We start from the raw sequence: 22,213 nt of genomic DNA, 5'->3' as shown, positions 1-22,213 counted from the left end.
TGTAAGCTGTATTGCAAAAGAGAGAGGCACATGGTGGCACATAGATCTGTTAAACAAGAAACAACAAGACTTGACCGACAAATGGTCTTGTTATAAAAATAGATTCCTATACGAAAATACCTGTTGGAATGGGAACTCCCTTCCACCACCTTTCCCCACCTGCCGTCTCCTATAGACAAATATGGCGTATGCTAGTTGAAGACTTTGGGGGATTTCTTACAAGTGGTGTTAACGAGACATGTTTAAATGATTAGATTGGCTTTGGTTTTCTTCATGTGATGGGTATTATATATATTTTTTCCTCCCAGATAATTGTTGAGGTTATGCCAGATCTCAAAGGCAAAGTACATTTAGGTCAATGGGAAGAGAAGTTATTTCCAGTTGATTATCATCTAATCCCTAATTAAACCAAAAGAATAAGGAACTGAGTGATCCAGTCAGATCGTTTGTCTTCTGGCAAACGTTAACTCGATGAACAGAAAGGAAAGAGAAATGATTGTATCCAAATACTTAGTGGAGTTTTGTGATCATTCTTTGCCTAGGTGTGGAAGAATATAAGTTTCATTGAGAGAAGCTCTGAGCCTTAAAGAAGAGCTCTGAAGTCCGAGCTCTCAGGTGTCTTATGGTAAGAGACAGAAACACTGACCATCTCAGGGTTCAAGCAAGAAAAGGTATCCCCAAAAGTCCTGAAGGCACAAACCCTCCATGGCATACTTGTCATCCCCACAGGCTTCTTTCCTCTAAGTATTTCATGGCCCATTTCCCTTCATTTGGATAATTTTTTTCCTGGTTACAAAAGATTTCAAAGATAAACAGAAAATACAGAAAAGCACAAAGAGAAATAAAAATCATCTTTAATCCTTCCACCTAGGGGTAACAATAGTTATATCTTCCCTGGTTATTTTTCTTTGTGTGTGTGTGTGTGTGTGTGTGTTTATATACATAATGCATATATGTGTGTATATATGTGTGTGTATGGATGTTACAAAATTGAGAACAAAGTTATACATAGTTATTTTCTCACTTATTAAAATGTGTTTCATATATTTCTCCATGCCATTAGAATACTTTTGCAATATTTTACATGTCTGTATAATATTCCATTATGTGGATATGTGGCAATTTATTTAAATACTTCCTTATTGTTTTGTTTTGTGCTGTTTTCAGAATGTCCCCGCATTTTTGCTGTTTTTTTTTTTTTTGGTTTTTTTTTGGCAATCTGAAGGGGTGCCTCAATAGATATCTTTGTAGTTGTATATTTATGTGCACTTCTGATTATTTCCTTAGTATGAGTTTCTAGAACTGATAAAGGAAATACATGCATTAAATTCTTTTTTTTTTAAGATTTTATTTTTCCTTTTTCTCCCAAAGCCCCCCAGTACATAGTTGTGTATTTTTAGTTGTGGGTCCTTCTAGTTGTGACATGTGAGATGCCGCCTCAGCACGACTTGACAAGTGGTGCCATGTCCACGCCCAGGATTCAAACCAGCGAAACCCTGAGCCGCTGAAGCAGAGCACACAAACTTAACCACTCTGCCATGGGGCCGGCCCCCAGCTTTTTGATCTATATAAATTAGGGTACTATTTAAGGCATCACCTTCTTAATCTGCAATGAGCATGCTCAGTGTCTGGGCGGGGGTTGGGGTTCTGTAGAAGGCAGATTCTGGCTGGACTTGGGTGGCAGTTACTGGCTCAGAATGTGGACACCACACCCTCCAGTTGTAACGGACCAGGCTGCCTTGCTTTCCCCAGACAGCTTTAGAGGACAGTTGGGTACTTGTAATCTTAGAGGAAATATCAAGAAAAACATGGGCTATTCTAAGCTAAAGTCATTTTGACTTTAAAAGTCAAGTAAGGCCAGTAAAAAACGCATGGGGGTGTGTGTTTCTTGTTAGGGGTGCAGAGTCTGCCCAGGTCTGGCAAACCTAGTTGATTGTTCAACTCATCATTGAACTTTCTACAGAGAAAACCAAGAGGGACAAGGGTAGAGAGAAGAGGAGGACACAGTGGGGTTGTGAAGGAAGAAGCTATTGGATTTTGAGATTGGCGTTTGTTATCTGTAAGACACACATCTGTGGTCTCTGTAGAGGTTGATCTCTCCCATTATCCAAACCAGTTCTTTTTTCCCAGTGACCCCATTTCTATCAGAGCCTGCACCTATCTCCTCGTCTAGAAATTTGCGTCAAGGTTCTTCATTAATCTCCTCTATCGTCTTATATCCAAAATGAACTGAGACCTATCATTTTACTCCCCTTGGAATATCTCTTGTGTCTTCCTCTGTCCCCATTCCTACTGCTGTCACTTTTTTCCAGCCTTTAACACATGTCTGCAATTCTGGAATTTCTTCTGACTCCAGTTTCTCCCCTCTAATTTCTCCCCTTCTATTTCCAGCTTACTATTCTCCAAATGCCACTTAACCCTTTCCCTCAAAGAGCCTGAAGCTACTGTGGATTACTTACCTACTGACTGTGAGCTTTTTCAAGGTTGGGGCTTTATCTGACCCATCTTCGTAATTCCACTGTTTGGGAAAGTGGCTGTCACATAAACCAATTTTAGTCTGGCAACAACTTGATGGAGATTTTGAACAGGAAAGTGAGACTCAGACAGGGAAAGTAATCCGCCTAAGGCTACATAGCTGCCAAGCATCAGAGTGGGGCTTCAGTCCCAAACAGGTCTGTTTTCCCCTAAATCACATGAACTCAGCCCCATGGTGCTCCCTCTGTTGTCGGAGACTTGAGACCGTCTCAATCAAGCTGTCTTATTGTACTTCTAGCACTTTTCTGCATTGAATGCCATGTCATGGGATATGATCTACCACAAGAGATATATTTGAGCATGTTTGGGGGCGGAGGTCAGAGGGAGAGAGCTGGTTGATGAAGACCAAGAGAATTTCTGGGGAGAAAGTGGATCTTAAGCTAAGATGGTGTCAGTAGGAGACCAGGGCAGAGGGCATTCCATATCATGGGAGCAAACAGCAAAGGCACTAAGACAGAAAGGAACCACTAGTGCTGTGAAGGGTGAGGGAATTGGCCTATCTGTGGAAAGACTTCATGTAGCCATTCTTGTTGGAAACGACCTTCCCTTGAAGTAATGGTTTCCTTAGTGTTCTGGAAGCAAACCCCACAGTTTCATGAATTGAGGGGCTAAGCATCGCAGAGAAAAGCCATCTTTCTGTATGTGGAGAGCAGAGAGACGAAAAACCATTTGGGTGTGGCGTTCCTTCACCTCACATTTTGAGTTGAATCTGGACCCTGAGAGAATTCCTTTTGCAAGCCACAGAGCACGGGAGCCAGATTTGCATCTTAACATGGCTTCAATTTTTATGATAACTTTAACCTTCAAGAACATTTTCACCTCCAAGTTCAGGAAACCAGAAACGTAAAATGGATTGGGAGGGTTTTGAGCAGATTTACAAAGAGAGTAGTTTTTTACTGGCTAATAAACTCCTTAGCGACCAAAAGGGTATTGTTGAAAGGGAGCTGGCTGAGGGCAAACCATAAAACAAGAGACACTTAGAACCGTTACCTGAAAATAATTATCAACTGTCAATGTCATGAAATTAAACAGGATCATTTAGAAAGTATTAGGCAAGTAAAGAAAAAAACAACTGCAAAGAACAAAAAATTACATTTTAGTAAATAAAAAAATTCATTAAATATCCTGTTTTGGTTTGATATTTGCCTTTTTAAACTTATGAATAAAGAACCAAGGAAAGACGAGCAGCTCTATTAGCTTTTCAGTTACACTACACCTATATGTGGACACCAAGAAAACAAGCACTTTTAGTGGGTTGGGACCGTATTTTGAATTTCTGCTTCTGTAAACATCTGTGGGGGTCAGGGAGAAGGTTGCACATTCCCACCTGTCCCTCGCCAGGCCCCAAACGCTCCCTTTGGTAGCATCGCTGCTGTGGGTGGGATTCCAGTGAAAGTTTACACAATTTACTCCAGGTGTTTAGTTCTATCCTTTTCTGAATTTTCAATAGTGAAGTTGGGAGCAGAATATACATGAAGTGTGTTTTTCAGCCCTAAACCTCAGTATCTCCCTGGAGGAGGCCCAGCATCTTAGCTATCACATCACGCATGCTGCTAATGTGCCCAGAGATCATAGATTTCCAATTCAGATATTGATGGTGGAGGCTGGTCTTTGTGGAGAAGGGCCCTTTCCTAAGGGGCCTTTTTGCAGTTGGTTTAGAATTTTTAGGATTAAGGAGGTTCCATATGGGGGGAGAGGCCAACTGCCAAGACCTTGGTGGAAGCCGCCAGATGGCTTTGTCTTTCGAAAGAAGCTAAGCTTTTTGAGCTCTTCTTCCTCTCAGCCATTCTCCTTGAAGCCCTGTTTCCCAGGATGATGATCGCATGGCTTCCTCTGCATTCTCGACGCAGTCTTTTGTGCCTACTGTGTCTTGAGGTAGCAACCAGTGATACCCAACTGACCCTTGACAGCCTGTGCCCAGCTTCCAACTGGGAGACCAATTAGGACATTCCTTAACCTGACCAGGCATGGGGCTGTCCCAACAGTGATGACCAAGACTAGGTGATGGCTGCCTTAGCTTCAGGGTCAGTTGTCATTTCCTTGCCCTCTTAAAAGTTATTGTTCAAGAGAAGCAGCTGAGATTAGGGTCTGGCACGGAGATTCCTTTCCTCCTTCCTAAAGCACCTTCAGGCCTAAACAGTCTCACTTCTCAAGCAGTGGGGACAGTACTGGAGGCTGGTGAGACACAGCAGGAATAGAAGGGCCACCACCCCATCTCCCCCATTAGGCCATCAACACCTTGAGAGTAGGGTTTATGTCTTGTTCAGGATTGAATATCCAGCACCAGCACAGTATCTGGTACACAGCAGGCCCTTAATAAATATTTGTTGCACATAAAAATTAAAAAGGTGGATGGGGGTGAATGGGAGAGAGAATTCTAGTTATTCTTATGCTCTGGGCATTTTTAAGTGCACAATGCTCTTGATCATGCTGTAATTATTTTAGAACCCCCTTCACTGCCCTTCAGCCTTGGGGATTAAGCTTGGGACTACTCAGTTTTTTGGAGGTCAAGGTTAATAGCTCGGCTTCAAGTCAGCTACTGCTCATGGCAGGTGGCTCATTGACTTCTTCTCATAACCTATGTTTTCAGTCCATATTCAAATAACAGGTTGCTGTCTTGTTTCCTTATCCTTGTGTATGCTTCATGTTTCCCATTATCCTACAATCTACGAAGATCTTCTCACACTCTTGGGATATGGGACTTTTCACCCTGGGTCTCTGTCCTCATAGCTGAGTGTCCACCCCCTGCTGTCAGGTAACCCTGTGGCCAGATGCTTGCCCAGGCTGCCAGTCTCCCATGATGCAGTGCTCTTCCATCTCGCTGCCTCTTTCACCTGCAGCTGACCACTGGGCCTCTGCTGTGGTCATGTCTCTGCCTTTTGCCCATTACTGGGGAATTCCTGCGTTGGGTTTTCCTCCCATGGCCCCTATATCTTGGCCCACCCTGCTGCTGAGTCTTATTTCTGAGAAAGAACATATTTCCTGTGCTCCTCTGCACCCCTCTTAGCATCTCTACCACATTGTAATGCAGAAGCCTCTTTGGCCTTATTTTCAAGTTGATTTACTGTTGGCTCTGGATCACTAAAAAATACTGTTTTCTCAAAGACTGATCCTAAATTGGGGCAGGAATTCCAGTTTTTGGAAGAAGTTGAAGGTTGTGTAGGGACTGTGTACCCCTTTGTGGAGGTGGCATACCCTAGGGTGTGGGCTCATATTGTGTGCATTGTGTGTGTGTGTGTGTGTGTGAGAGAGAGAGAGAGAGGAGTCTCTTTAGTGCTTTCTGAAAAGCATGTCTCTAAATAGAACAAGGAGAAAGAAACAGGGAGGGTAGGAAGAAGCTCAGCCTTTTTATCCTCAGTTATATGAAGAAACAAGCACCCATCATGTTGTTTAGATAAAGGTCCACCTTTCTCTCCCACATGATATTTTTCTGGCCTTCATTCTTGGCCTCCTAGTGAACTGGAGGTCAGAGTAAAACTGATGGCCATCATGACTGGTAAAACTTCTTAGCAGTAGGAAAACAGGAACTTAAAAAGATAATGGAGTACGGTGTGTGACGAAGAGAGCTGCCGAGTGATTCCATCTGGGGTTTACATGCTGCGTGTCGACAAAAAAAATTGGCGCAGGATTTTTAAAACTTGCTATCCTGTATTGGGGAGAAAATATTTCATATTTACTGTACTTCATTTACAGGTGGAGAGAAAGGAATTGATTTTGTTTAATGCAACAGTTAGATACTCTCCCCTAACCTCAAACTTGTGTTAAATAATAGCTATATGAATATTACCTTGCAGCTGACCTTTTGAGATTGCTTTTCCCTGGTGAATATTTTTTTCTTATTTTCTTTATGTGCATTTTAAACAGAGTTGCAGGAGGGATGAAATTTAATTGCTCTATTTGGATTCTATCCACTTAGTTTTATGTCTAGCGCCGGGGGGGGGGGGGGGGGGGGGCGGGGAGTGTAGTTGAAGAAATCTAGGAGGCAATTTACAACTGCTGCTGATATTGACAAAGTACGTATGTAGCATGTGCACGTTTGCGTGAGTAGGCCCATAGGAAGGATCAGTGCATCTGTGTGGGGGCGCTGGGATGAACGTGTTTCTCCTCTTCTTTAGCCTTCTATGCTATATTCAAAGTCCTGAATTAGGATTTCCTAACCTTTCCCACACTGAAAGAATAGCTGATGAGGGTGTCTGAAGCTGCACATTTCCAGTCTGTTCTTCATTTCTTGTCATGTACATCATTATAACCACAAATGTGGAGTGCATTTTGGTTTTAAAGGGGGAAAGCTTGGTTGACGGAAGAGTGGCTTTCAGGTCTTCTGAAAGCAGATCTTCTTTACTCTTTCACGGTAATCACTAGGATGTAAAACCACTGGTGCTATGTCGGAAGTCGTGGTGCTCATGCTGCAGAGGGAGGTTAATTTGTCCACTGTTGCTGACTTACCTGCCAGGGGCCTTTACTGCTATGAGGATGATTGCAAGCAGAAATCACCCTGATAAATTTGGATACATGTATGGTCATTCTTTTGATGCCTGAGCTTGAGAGTACTTTAATAATTTATTTAAGAAACTTCACACAAAACATTATTGAGTTCAGGTCAGACGAAAAATGGCTATGTCTGTCGTCTAAGGGGGCAGTGAAGTTAGAGAGCTTAGAGTTCCACAGTTGTGGGATCCAGCACAACTTTTGCCCTGTGGGATGTAGGGCCGGTAGCAAACTAGTAGTCAGAGTTGGCAATATAGCAAAGGTAGAGGGTGGATCTGTTTGGGGATGGGTTTAAAGGTTGGATAGAGGCGTATGGCATTGTTTTGAAGATTTTCACTGTTAAAAATAACCTCACAGAAGGCTGGACATCAATGCCCTTTGGTTGACAATCTGGGTTAGAAATTTTAACAGACTTTTCCATATGAATAAAGTTGGAGTATTTTATTTTGGTTGTAGGTGGGAGACCAATGATACGATACACTTAAATGTGGACTAACTTGTTCTAGCTCCTCCCAGCACAGTTTGGAAACCAATTATCTAAGAAATGGATACAGGTTAATATAGCATGTGGTAAACTCTCCCCACTGCCAGCACCTGTTGAGTAATTCATTAAATAAAAGATTACAGACACAAGCTTGTGTTAAGGAAGAGCAGTTCCTAACGATGTGTGGTGCCAAAAGCCAATCTTTGTTGAACGTGCTTGTTTCCATGACCGGATGGAATATACCCAGTGACTTTATCCACCAGCATGGGTTTCACTGCCCCGTTTGGGAAGGAGGTTATTCCGAGGAAGTCACTGTGATTTAGCCATGTTTAAAATGGAATATGCTACTGCAGACATTTGACATCCCTGCTACAGATGAGGGGGCTTGTGGGTACCACTGATCTCAATGCATCCAGGGAAACGTCATCTTTTCTGTATCTCATACTGAAGTGCAAAAGTGGGTCCAGTACCCACCGGAGTGTTTGAACAGATTCAGAGCACAACTTAAGAGGGCTGAGAAAAGACTGAACACATTCACTCTCACCTTAAGCCCAGCTCTTTGCTGCCGGTGGGCCTCCCCGAACCAAGGAAAGGGCAGCAGTCAAGCTCCTCAAAGCAAGCACTGAATTTGGTGGCATCAATGAAGTACATGGGGAAATCAGAGGAGAGAAGATTGAATGTGGACTTGGGATAGTCCGAGTTGGTCTGGGGAGAGGAAAAGGCCTCAGTTGGACTGAATGCAGCAGAATTTGGCTAGCAAGGAAAAGGAAGAGAGGAAATTTATTTTGCTTCAGCAGCAAGATAAAAATATAAAGGTAAAGAAACAGGGGACGGCCCAGCAGTGCAAGGGTCAGTGAGAGGAAATGGGATTGGAGTCAAAGGAGGTTAGACTCAATGTCTTGGGTCTTAGGACCCCTGCAGGTTTTGAAGAGGATCCGCATGTGCTGAACTTGGTATTTTATAAAAAAATATTACCTTATTGCAAAGATACTTTGATTATATATATCTTTTTCAGGGTAATAATTATTGCTTCAATTGGTCATTTCTTGTTTCAATATACATGTTAAGAACATGATAAAAAAGTTTACTGTGTGACATTTTGATTGTTATCCAAGGGAAACTGAGGAGAGATATGTCTTCCAAGCTGCCAGATTTCTTTTTCCTCAGTCTCCCTTCTCTCTACTCTCTTCCTTTTCACTTTCTTATATCCTCACTTCTCTCTTCCCCGTCACATCTTGCTCCCTGGAAAGGGACTCATATCTGCCACTCAAATGTTAATATGTTTTAACCAAGGACCAGTTACTCTGGAAGCTTGATCTCTTGTGGAAGAATAATAAGCCTTGTCGTGTGCCAAGGGATGTCACTCACTGGGAATCTGGGAAGATAAGGGTGTTGGTAAGTCAGGGCCCTTTTCTAGAAACTAAGAATCATCCCAAGTGAATGGCCTCCTCACCTCTCCTCTCTTGTTCTACTCTTTCTTGTTTCAGCGCTGTTATAATGGATTTGTCCTTTTCTTTTCTTCCAAGGCTGAGACTTTGGATTTGTGGGTGAAACCTGTTGCCTACCAAGGCTGCAAGAATCAGAAGCTTTTTTGGAGCCCTTTCACTGAAAACTGCTTCTGTTCACAGACCAGGCTCAGGCACAAGATGACTTGGCCCTTTTAGGTACAACAGTCCTGTGATTAGCAACTTTGAATGGCTTGGCCACTGGACATGCAATCATGGACAAATTCACGAAAATACTTAAAAAAACTCCACTGGGAGCTGAGGAATAAGACATGGTCCATGCCCATAAGGGTTTAGCAATTCAGATCTCTGAAAGAGAAGCCAATAACCTAACGCAGAAAATCCTCTCTCTTGGCATCCTGACAACTGTTACCAATTTTGCTTGAGTACCCTCCCATGACCCTCTCTTCTTTGGCTGTTCTGTCCTTTGTAGAACAGCTCCAGCTCTGACAAATTCCTTCCTCAAACAATGAACTAAAAGCTGCTTCCTTGCAACTTCCTCCCACGTTGGAAATAAATCCCTTTCCACCATCAGAGTTCCTCAAGACCAGAGGACAACCTGGAGGCCTCATTATAGACGGGCATCCAAGGGATCCTCAGTCGTGGGCTTGGCTGCTACAGAAGCCAGGATTTCTGGGTTAGGACTGGGCAGGCTTCCAGGATAGGGGCTGCAGAAATTCCAGGTATTAGCTGGTCTCCCTGCACCTGTCCCAGTTGCAGTGTAGCCTACGGTTCTTAGAGGGAGTGGATTACCTACTGAGAGAGGTGGAAGAGTAGAAGGGCTTGGCTATCGTACTTCTTGGTGTGTCTATAATTGTAACCTAGCCTGGGAGGGCAAGGATGCAGCAACTCTTCAGGAAGAAGATACTTTAATAGTCTTGAGGGCCAAGAATGGGAAACAAATGTCTAAAGTGAGTGAGACCTCAATCTTAGAGGCCAATTCTGTGCATATATCAGGACCCTAATTCTGACCTTGTATTCAACATTGAATCTCTGGACCTCCCCTGCTGTCTGTGTTCAGTCACAGATAAATTCAGAATAGGTGGAGTTCAATAAAAGGACAGCATGATTTTCTTTTTACTCCTCCAGGCTTTTGACCTTTCAAATACTAAAGGTTATTGCACATGAATAACTAGCCTAAGTCAGGTGTCATCTTTAAGAAAAGAGCAGGATTTATGCCCTAGTTTGACTCCCATGCCAAGAGACTAGCTCTTATTTCTTCCCTCTTCAGTTATCTTATTTGTCAGCAGGGGCCACACTCTCATGTGGCTCAAGGGTAGACAATGCTTTCCAGTTTCCCCTTTCACAGCTGATGCAATTGGCACTCCTGGTTTTGATACCAAGGGGAGAAAATGGATTTGAGAAATTTGTATGTTTCATAGACCAACCCTGCCGAGTGAAATGTCGCCATTGATGGTCCACCTCACTCCTAACATAGCTGGCACTTCTAGGAAACTACTGTCTACTGTTGAGTTCAAGTCTATATCCTGGCCAGTGTCCAGAAATAATGGTCTCAAATAGATGGGCTTTTGGAGACCACACATCCAGGAGTGTTACCTGAAAAAGGAGTGAACCATTATTACCCCTTTCCCCAGGTCCCCCTTGTTGCTGGGAGAACTTTTTCTGATTCAACCCGAGCCTCCTAGGACGACCTCACCCTGAGAGCTAGCTGAGAGCTTCCACAAGGGACTATGTCTTCTTTGGGAATGGTGCCCTCTCCCCTCTGTTCTGCTTAACTCCTGCGCAGCAGTCTGCATCCCCTCTCTTCTTCTGTCACACTAGGTCTTGAGTGTGTTGATAACATTGTGTGATAAAGAAGCATTATCATTCATTCATTCACTACCATTTGGTTTCCTATCCCAGAGGAAATTCCCCATTATATAAAGAGAAGCCCAGAATCTCACTTCCTTCGTCCTGAAGAGGTCCTTTGATCCTCTTTCCATTCTTGGCTAGCGAGCATTATCTGAGGGCTCTCTTGTGTAATCCTGTAAGGTCAGGAGGTTCCAATCTAGTCTGAGCTGTGCTGGCATGTCTTCTGCCTATAAGGAGCCCATGCAGCTGCTGGAGAATTGCTCTCCCTTTCTGTTTTCTCCCTTCTCTTCATTGCTCCTCTCCTCCCTCCCTGCAGATGTAAGCCTACGATTTGAACAAATCTGGGGATTTTCAACTAATTGTCTGCAATACATTTACCACAATTTGCACTTCAACAGAATATTACCAAAGTCGTGTTGAATACTTGTGGTTCTAGAATCCACCCCTTGGTAGGTACTCCATAGAGACCCCTGGGTTGAATCCAATTGACCAGGCCTTTATTCTGGCTAGCCTGCAGCCCCATCAGGGAGCAGACAGTCTGAGCAGACGAATGGTACCTCTGGCACTTTCTTCTCCGAGACTGCCTCTATCCCAGCTGATGAGCCATATACTATGGTATAAATGCTCATTTCCTGTCCTTCTCCCAGAGGCCCCTGTGACCTTCAACATTTCCCCTTGGAGGCTGTCACAGTCCAGCTTAGACTTCTTCCTAGAAATTCTAAACTTGGCTCCTTGATTGCTCCTCTCCTTCCTTCTCCTTGATAAAATTCTTGTATTTCTGCTTCTCTCCTCTTACTTCCTTTGCTTAGTTCCTTTTCTTTCTGCTGCTGTTAATGCACTTATCTCCTCTATTCTCTGTGGTTGGAGATGTGTATCTTCCCTTCCGTTTCCTGCTGCTGCTAATAGACAAAGCATGAATCCCTTAGAACTTGAATGAGGGACATATCTTCTCTGTATCTGATGACTCATTCTGCAGTCACCGTCTCTGAGACAAACTGAGTTATTATTTTTTGTCTCTCTCCGTTGGACCACTGTTTCAGGTCTCTAGTCCTGAATTTCTTTTGCAATTGAAAGCTGTAAATCACTAGGTGGAAGCTCAAGGAGCCAGCCAATTGAGGAGAAGGAGCTGATTCCCTCTAGCTGGTGTTGATAATAAGGCTGTGAGGTTACATAGATAAAGACAGCGCATAATCCTTGGCAGTCTTCAAGGAAAGTGGATAGGGCAGTTGCTCACCAAGTCTCAGATCTCCTTGAACTGTTGATTATTTAAATTTTTTTTTCCTTTTTAAGGTTGGCCTTAATATTACTAACAAGTTACTTTACCTTAAATATAAAGATTTGGCATTGGTCCTGTAAGAGAGGAAGCAGGTAGATATGAGGAAGCCCTTACTGCTGTTATGAGTTCTGTTGACAGTTCAAGTGTCAGAAAAATTTCAGCCCTGATTCTGAACATATAGGGACCTATTCCTGTCATCTGATGGAATGCCCAGATTTCTTTTGTATTACCTCTTTGTCAGTCACAGGCCGTTCTTGTGATCTAGTCTTGATTTCTTTATATAAAATAGAAGGGCTATGTCTGAGACTGACTTCTAACTCAGATTGTATCTGAGTTGCTGGGCTACATGTCTCAGATCAAAGGCTATCCCTCCAAATACCAAACTTTAGGACTTCTTCCTATTTGTAGTCCACATTTTCCCTTCCACTGGTAACCTCATGCTATTTGCTTTCTTGATGGAGGGAAGAAGAATGATCCAGACCCATTTATGAAATGTTTCCCTTTTAGATTGGCATGCATGTATCATACAAATCATGAAGGAATGCCTCCCCATTTTCCAGAATAAACAACCGGGGAAAAGAATCCCCTAGAACCAGAACCAGAATAGTGGCCCTCACCGGCAGGTGGATCCCTGGTGCTTAGGACATGGGGGGCATCTCTAGTGCAGAATCTTGCCGCTGGAATCCTCTCTTCTTGCTCTCAACAATGGCAGCCTTCTCGTCTCTCTGCACTGGGGATGGAGGTGGGGCCTGTCGTCTTGGAAAAGGAAGGTATACTCCAGGATCTGGACTCCCCATTTATTTTCTTTGGACTTAGAAATATTGTGATTATGGAGGCATTTCAATCTTAGTCTAGTTGTTCTGCCTGTTTGATGTGGGGATGGTTATTGTTCTGTGGCAACTCAAGTGGGAGGCTAGAAAGTCAGGTCTGTATTCTCTGCAGAGTCACCTCCACCTAATGGGCTACCCTGGAGAAACTCATACAAAGAGGACCAACACACAATGGTCACTCCACGGGACTGGCCTCCTGCCCTCCTGATAATGGTCATGTCTTGATCTTGAGGGGTCCTTCTTTCTGGTCCATGTGATTTGTCACTTAATGGAATGGATTACAGAGCAGGCAAAGCCCTCTCTGACTAGGAACTGACAGGGGACCAGAAGTGCCTTCAGTGTGGAAGGCCATTAGCCAGGTGTACAGGAGGGAGTCACTGTCTAAAGTGATCAGTCAAGGTCAGGGCAGTGTTTTCACAGTTGTTCCTACCTCAATGTCTTCCTCTTGCTTGTGGGGCTCACTGGCTTTAAGGAAGTTTAAGGTCTAACCTTCCTCTTTCCAGGGAGGAAAATCTGTGGTTGTCTCCTCATAAGGTGACTTGATACATTCGAGGTCACACCACCCTTCATCATCTGGCCTCGACTGACCTATAATGTGTCACTGGATCTTTTCCTCTTGGAATATAACTAGAAAGGATTTGCAGAGGCCATAAACTGAGAAGTAGTAAGAAGGATAACTTTCTCTTCTCCTCTGGATTTGGATCCTGGGTATATGCTGAACTCCCTAGAAAGCCTAGGCACTTTCTTCCTCTCTCTAAGTTTCTGAGGAAGAGAACAGCTAGTCTTGGATCTCTTTATATGCCCATAGACTGTTCTTATTCTTTGAGTGCATGTTAGTACTAGTTGCTATGTTTGGTTATTTCACTTATGGGCTTCACCTCTGGTGATCCTCCTCATGCCTTAGAATTTCAGAGATTGTTGGGGAGATGGGACATTCTCTTCCGTTCCCTGTCCTTGGCCTTCCACTATGGGAGTCTCTGCCCTAGGAACCTGGAACGCTCTCCTTGGCAAGCCTGGTATTACCCTTGCCCTACTCCAACTAATGCCAAAGCAAGATTCAACAGAAGCCTTCAATAGGCTTCATTTTGGTCCCAAGACCACGTCCCCCTCTCCACCTTTCCCTTCTCCAGTCACCAATTGTAGATCACTTGTTTTAACTCAGACATTTTCACTGCTTCTTGGTGTTCCAGCACTTCTAACCCTTCTTTTTTTATAGCTACTGCCCCTATGTCCTGGCTTCCTCATCTCTCATAGTCTCCTTCTTTTTCTTGCCCATCCTCACCTATTACATTTACTCTGGGATCCTCCCAGGCATCTACTCACAGAGTCTTCTGTGAAGTTCTTTCTCCCAAGGGAATATTGACCCTATGAACTCTTATGGCCTGTGCCTCATATCTGTCTTCTGTAATTATCCCTTGTAAAAATGTATGTTTTGATGAGGAAACATGGAGCTGCCAGAACCTTCTAGCGAGATTCACAATGGCAGCTATTACCCCTGGCTAGAATCCCCAGTGAGTGCTCACTGTCAAAGAGAAACCACTTGGGCTCTCCACTCTGCTGTTTCAATCTTCAGGGCATTCTATCAATGGGTCCTGGTTTTATCCTTTGAAAAATGAAGGATTGGACTTAGATTATTATTTATTTCCCTGTTTGCTTCCCAAGGGGACCCTGGCAGTGACTGACTTTAAGGAAGCGGCAGCAGCAGCAGCATCTTAGTTTCTGCTTAGGTGACAGTGCTGTGCTCGCCCTGAATGTCAGGCGCAAGCTGTGACATGTTCAGTGTTGGAAGAGAAGCCCTCAGCAAGTACTGGAGGAGTTGTAGGCTCTGTAAATCCTCAGGCACAGTTGGAGTCTTCCTGAAGGGCAGTGACAGTCACCCATGTGGCCCCACCCCTCCCACTATGAGCACCAAGATCACCTCCTCACTTCACCCTTTTCATGCAAAGCTTGATCCAGCCCTCTGGCCCAAGATGTCTTAAGTATCTCTTTTTGGTTTGTGGCTCAGCTTATTTCACAGCACCATTTTTCTGAGGCTCTTTGTCTTGGCGAAACTCTGTGGGCAGTGACACGAATGCCTTCTGGGAAGCCTCCTAGGAGGGTCCACTTGTCCCGTACCTGGTGTGTTCTTGACTTTCGGACAATTAGTTGGCAATGATCTACCTCCAGTTGGGATGATTTTCCCTTGCCACACAAATTTAGCAATCTCCATGGGAATGAAATGAGGGGGGAATATTCAAAGCTCATTCCATTCTGAACCTTTCTGGGGCTTCTCCAAGATTCTCTGTCCTCATCGGCAGATCCTGAGCATTCTGTGTCTTCAACTGAAGAAAACTCATTTCCTGTGTTCTGGGGGGAGGTTCCTTTTTACCAGTAGGAAATCTCCCATGGAGAACACTTTCATGTTCTGAGCCTTTGCTGAATATATACATGAATAACTTCCTGGCATTAGGAAAGAAAGATCTTTGACTTTCTCTCTCTACTTTCCTTCTAGTCCTTTGAGCCATGCTCTGTGTGTCATGGTTCAGTTGCTCTTCCCATTCACTCTGGCCTCCCAGGAGTTTAGATTCACCAAGGGGCTAAATCTGAAAACTCCTGTTTTCTGCCACCACTCCTTCAACTGTTGTGTTTTCATTTTCTAAATCTTTCCTGCATCAATATTATAACAATAAAACTATCTTATAAGTGAAAAGATGTAAGTCAAAGAAGACCAGAAATCTTTTCTTTTTTTTTTCATGTTCTCTCCCTGCCTCACTCACAAGTGGATGAGATATTTATATAGTATTCACTCCTGAATAAAATTTGTATAGTCCTTTATAATCTGCTGCACCCGGGATCAACTTCAGGGGGGTACTGAGAGGTTGTCAATATTGATGATAGGACATATGGCCCTTCTCTGTTCATGGCCACGTGTGTGAGGAGTATTCTTAATAGGGCTGGAGGTGATACTTGCCTCTTAAACTCTCTTTGAACCTCTGTGTTGCTGCTCTGGTGTCTGACCACCACAGCTGCAAATCAATGAGATGGAATTTGTCTTAAACTTTATTAAATGGTCTCTCTTAGGGAGAATGAGTCTCCCGAGGAGTACGGAGTTTACCTTCTGTTTTTATGAGCTCTGCAAACCCTTTCTAATTATATTCTGAGAGAAAATGTCCCAAAGAGCATATTCCACAGCAGTCCAGATGATGGAGGTTAAGAGGGAATTAGGATCACATTTGTTTATAAGCGTTTATTCAGCCTCTACTATGTAGGTTCTGGCTAGAAGATGGAGAGTGCCAGTGGGGTGGAGTTGAAATACGAAGAAGCAAAAATTGTCCCACAATCAAGAACTCAGCAGCTACAACATTAATGTTTTCAGGAACTTTGGCTGCTGGGACAGTAACTTCATCCATAGGGTCTCTTGGGTCCTCATTGCTGCTCAGTCCCTTTGGTTGCCCACAGATACATTTAGATTGGGAGATCACATTTCTTTTTATTTTTTAAAATTCAATGCCATGTTCTTTATTCTAAGAGTAAAACATTTCCATTATGGAGAGATCAGAAAATGCACGTGAGCAAAAAATACTGATGTGGAGTCAATCACTGTTAACATCTATGTTAACATCCTTCTAAACTTTGTTCTAGCTCTTTAATGGTATTTCTCCAGACTCTCAGTACACACACACATACCATTTTGTAGAAATGTGATCACAGCCTTTTGTCCGACCATTATCATTCTCCCTGGAAGGCATCTTGGGCATCTCACCTAAACTGTCTGTATTCAGTATCTTGCTCCATTCACCCTCTGCTCAACATTACCCATCTCCTACTATAAGTGACATTATCATCTAGTAAGTTCTTTAAGTCCATGCAATCTGAGTCTACTCCTAGAATCAGATTGATACCCTCTTTTTCAATGTGGCTATCCAGTTTTGCCCTTTCTATGTTACAAACATCTCTGGAGTTTACTCAGCATCCCGCTGTCCTTGCCTTCACTCAGTCTTGCTTGGATAACTCTGGTCCCATCTCCTACTCCAAATTATCAACCTTTCACACCCTAACAAAGCCACTTTTCTAAAGTGCAAATATGATCCAGATATTCCTCTGCTTAAAACCCTTCACTGGCTCCCAATTGCTTACAGGATAAAAATCCAGACTCCTTAGCAAGGCCTTCAATGACGTGACTCCTGCATAGCTCTCATTCCTTATCTCTTGTCCCATCACTCCTCTTTCCATGAACTTTGGATCCACACTTACCACACAATGCCTCCAAATTTTTGTACCTCCTGTTTCCTTTCCCTGGGATGCTCTTTACCTTTTTCCATCCTAGGCTAATTTCCATTTGTCCTTCTGCAGTCACTGTCTCTCAGCTACTGAGAACTTGTCTGTGTCCATTGCGTATCTGACCATCTTCTTGGGCCCCTGGCTTGGAGCCCATTCCACTGGAAATTCAAAAGAGACTTGGAGAGATAGCTGCCAGGAGGGGAAACAGGGCAGGTGATCTCAGCCACTGCTAGCAAAAGCAGGAGGCTCTCGCACAAAGCAGGCACACAAACCCTGCCTCACTGGAACCAAGAAGATGAATGGCCATCACCCTTTTCCAGGTGCCCTCAGACTGTGCATTGGGCTTTATGACTTAAAAAAGAAAAAAATCCATTGCCTTGTTCCAAAAAGGATCTAAAGTGTCACACAGAGATGAGATACCATAAGAGAATAAGATATGTGAAATTAAAAAAAATTAAAGAACCTGTGCCAAAGGGAAAACAAAGGTCATAGTAACTTGAGACCAAGAGATGCCACCGCATAGAATGAATACTGCCACCTCATTATGTGTTTGGTAGAGTGAGCCACATATTAAGCGCTAAGTATTAGGTTATCCCACTTAAAAATGGAAAGGTGATCATTGCCACAGATCTGTGATGAAGGAGCAGCACAGTCATTTCTGGAACTGGGACCCAAGAGGCATTTCGGTTGGCCCCGTCTTCATTGGAAACTTTGGGTTCTTTCCCCCTTTAGGGACTGTCTGAGATATTAATATTGACCCAATTTTATGTATGCCAGTTGTATGGAACTGGGCCTGGTAGGAGAAGAAATTAGAGGAATTTGTTCTGGGTCTTCAAAACTTTTTGGGTCTCTGGGTGTTTCCTATTGATTGGATGGTTTTCTCAGGTCCTGCAATCTCCCAAGTCTAGATTTTAGTTATTCTTGGACCTATGTTCTGTTCTGTTTTCAAATGCTCCAGATGGTGTCCCCTTACCCCTAGTCTGAGTCCTCTTTCCTAGGATCTGGCTTCTATCATCTTGCAGGGGACATAGAACTGAGAGCCAGACTTGGAGTGGATTTCATTTATTCAACAATCTGCTCTGTGCCATTGACTATGATATGTACCAAAGATGGTGTAAAGGGGTACATGTGGGAATAGAGTGCCTCTAATCAGGTGTCTTGCCTGAGGAGCCCTGTATACACATCACTTTCCATTTGCTAGCTTCATTTCAGTCTTCTCGTGATACAAAGATAGAAACCAAACACCCAAAGTCAGCTCTTATCCATTTGTGGAATATTTCCTCTTGGGCTTATGTGTATCCTTTATGATTATAAAGGAAATTATAGGTCTTTGGGATTCCAGACCCAGGCTGTGAATCTGCTGGCACATACGGCAGGTGACAGAGATATTGGAGGAAGCTCACTGGAGCTTCCTGCTCCGGACCTCCCCTGCTTGCTCCATCTAGGGGCCTGTGGGCCTGTGTGGAGGGTTTCTGCTTGCTCCTGGGACCTTCTTTTCTTGCTACAACATGGGCAGCTCCTCAGCAATGGGGATGGAGATGGGGACTACAGTTCTCCTAAAAGATAACCTCATTGAGGGTTTGCTTCTCTCCGGGATAATCTGGTCTTTTTACCCTTTGCAAGGGCAGTGGGTAGTCTGAATGGAGATATTTCAATCCTGGCATGACTGGCATGGCTGTTGGATATTGGTGCGGGTGTTGTGGGGACTGGAGTGACTGGTCTGGAAGAGCCACTCTCCCTTTCAGAGCACCCCCTGCTTAGGCTGCTCTATGTTGGCTCAAGTACAGAGCAGTGACACTTCCTGAAGACTCTCCTAGGAACTGGTCTCTTGGATGGAGCTGTTCTACAGTCTTCACCATGCTCTTGGCCTTGATGGTGCCCTTGTCCTGACACATCCCAAACTGGTATCCTACATAGTTAAGCCTAGCTTCACCTCGTGTGGTGTGTTCCAGAAGGGCTGGACCGTATGTTGGAGAACAGAGTCCTGCAGGTCCTGCTGAGAGGACCCCTCTCACTAGGGATTAGAGAGTCAGAGGTCCCAGCCCTGGATCTCTTTGGCACATTGTTGGGTCATTAAGGGGGCTCCTCTGGTTGCCTCTTATTTAATAGCTTTCAGTCTTCATTTGTGGTCCAGGACTCTGTGGTTCTGGAGCACAGATGCTGGGGAATCAGATGGTAATTGCCACCATCTCTGCAATGTAAGTCAGCCATCACTGTCTCTTTTATACATCTTCAAGTTTTCCCTCCTCTTTATTTGCAAACGCATGCAACACACATGTGACCCCATTCTCAAGAGACAGATGAAAGGTGAGCCACAAGACTTCTATGAAGTAAGGGAAAGCTTTCTGAAGCCTAGGACTTCTCCTCTAGGATAGCTTAGCTCTGAATTCTAGTCACTTTAAGAGTCTTGGCTGAAGGATATCTTTTTTCACCCTTAGGGTCCCTGAGAACTGAATGAAAAAAAACCCAAATATTTTTGAGTGCTTTTTATATAGTGGGCTTTGCAATTTGGGATTTCCCATGCTGATATCCCCTCTGGTGATTTCATGTCTGCAGTGGCACATCAGGCTGCTGGATGAGAGGCATTACCCACCTGCTGTCCTGATGCTGTCCCCTGATTGCCCCAAAGGATCTTCTGAATAGATCCGTGCTTCTCCTGCACTATCTTGTTCATTTTCCTGAGGGAAGGATTTAGGTTTGTCACTAGAGTTGGAGCCTACCTGGAATTTGGAGCCTACTGGATTCTTTCTTATCTCTGCTTCTGGACACTGGGTGGCAGTGGCTGACTTGGTCTCCATGATCACTGCCTAATCCTTCTCAGCTCTCTTTCGTCCCTTGCCTCCTTAGCTCTCACCCCACTGCATTCTCAGCTTTTCTCTCATGTTCTCCCAGCATTGTGGACCAAGGAGGCTTCTAGGCACTGTGGACTACAGTGGACAGTTTCCTTATGGAGGACAGAAATCTCCATAATCCCATTATATCTGGAACTCTGGATAAGGACATTAACCCTTTTTCTGTTTCCTCTCTAAATTAAAAAAAATAAAATGAAATCAGGAAACCTAATGAGCAATATGAGAGGCTGCTGGCATCTGTCAGATTGCTCTTAGTCCGCTGCCGGAGGCAGATAGCTGTTGGGTCCTGCTCCTTAGACCTGGCCAATCAGCTTTAGTGAGAAGTGGTTACCTTTCTCACAGAGTAATTTCTCTCTCCATGCCTCAGCTACTGCTGCTTTAAACACAAGGAGATGATATTGATTGGTATCTAGTTAGCCACATTTGCTTGCCTGGTTGCCACTTAACCAAGCGATGGCTCTTGTTTCTGTTACAAGAGTCGGTCATACACTGTATATATGGGCATGGATTGCAGATCCAGATGACATTAGGGAAATGCACTCAGGTTAGAGTGGAGCAGTTTGTGAATTCTGTCGTCCTCAATTTGATCCCCTCCTGAAGGTCAGTAATAGCATAGCTCCCTGTGGCTCTCTTTTGCTTTCTTACATGTTCTTCGAAGTTTACAGTTGTGGATTCTCCTGTTTTCTTGGGAAGGAAAACCCAACCTAGTCGTCTCTGGCTTTCTCTGCCTTCCCTCACCCTATGGGCCAGCTTCTTTGATCTCCTCTTCATCCAGACACTTGTTTAAACGTCTCTTCATGTTTAGAACCAAGTGCCTCATGGGTTGATCTCTTAAGGCAAGGTGCTCTTTTCTCTTTGGCTGATGTGTCCTTGGTACTCAGATATTTGGTTGATACTGAGATGAACTCAACAAATCATTAGAGAGGGGACCCCCCTCACTGAATCAGGCAGCAGCAGCCCTCAGGAGGACCACTGGTCCCAGCCACCCCTGGCTGGCCCTTTCTCAAGAGTGTTTATCCTTCTCTGGAGCTCCAGGGTGAACTCAGAAGTATAAGGTCCTCACTTCATACTTCCCAAAGTATTTCCCACTTTTCCCCTAGAGGGGAGCTCTCCCCTTGGCCCATTTTTAATGTCTTTCATTGTATAACTGCATTTAGGGATAAGTAGCTTCTTTTCTTTTGGGAAGAGCAATCATTTTTTCACCTCCAATGTTGTCCCAACATTTTTTTTTGGTCAGAGGAGGTGCAAATGATTGACCTGGGCAGAGGTTATCCCCATTGAGTACCTTTCTCAGCTAACTAGATGCATAAGTGAACACTGATTTCATATTCTCCCAATATTAAATTTTTCTATCCTAACGTAATAAAAAGGATGTAAAGCCAAAATAACTCATGAAAAGGTTTCCATTTTCATCTTCTGTTGTCTTTTCTGATATTTGATCATATGTAGGCGATACTGGCCCTGATATCAGTTCTCGTACATTAAACCCAGCATATGTCGGGTTAAAACCAAAAGCACCCATCCTCTTTCCCTGCTTACTCCTCGGCTTCCTGACACCAGAACCCCCTATCTTCTATGGAGGCAGACAACCAAGAGTATCCACCTGCGGATTCCCTTATCTCACCATCCCCCTCTCTACAAGCAGCCTCACAAGGCCAAATGCAGGCTGGTGGGAAAGCGCCAACCAGCAAGGCCACTGGCTCCCCCTCCTGAATGTGGCAAGCAGCCACATTCCTTGCAACATTTAGAACCTCTTGCCTCCCATCTTTTGGGGAGACGAGAGGAATTTGAGGGCTCACTCTCATCTCCCAGCTGACATCACCTGAAATAAAAACACTTTCCTTGCCATAAGCCCGGTGTTCCAGTTTTATTTGGCTCCTCTTTTGTGGCAGGTAAAAGAACCTGTGTTTGCATCTGGTAGCATAGATATGATCCTTATGTAGTTATAATCAGAGTTGGGATACAAGCTGGTTGTTTTAAAACACTGCATTGAACATTCTCCATGTTGTTATTGTCTTCTAATGAATGTTTCCAATGACGGTACAATATTTTGTTGCTTTCATAAACCATGATATATTTTGGTTTCTTCCAATGTTTATTTACTCTTTTTCTTTTGCTATTACAAATATTCAAAAGTAAAAATCTTTGTATGTAGTGCTTCTTTCATTTGA

Source organism: Equus asinus, chromosome 23 (assembly GCF_041296235.1).
Source record: "Equus asinus isolate D_3611 breed Donkey chromosome 23, EquAss-T2T_v2, whole genome shotgun sequence".
In the NCBI taxonomy this organism is placed as follows: Eukaryota; Metazoa; Chordata; class Mammalia; order Perissodactyla; family Equidae; genus Equus; species Equus asinus.
This window is presented reverse-complemented; position numbering follows the sequence as displayed.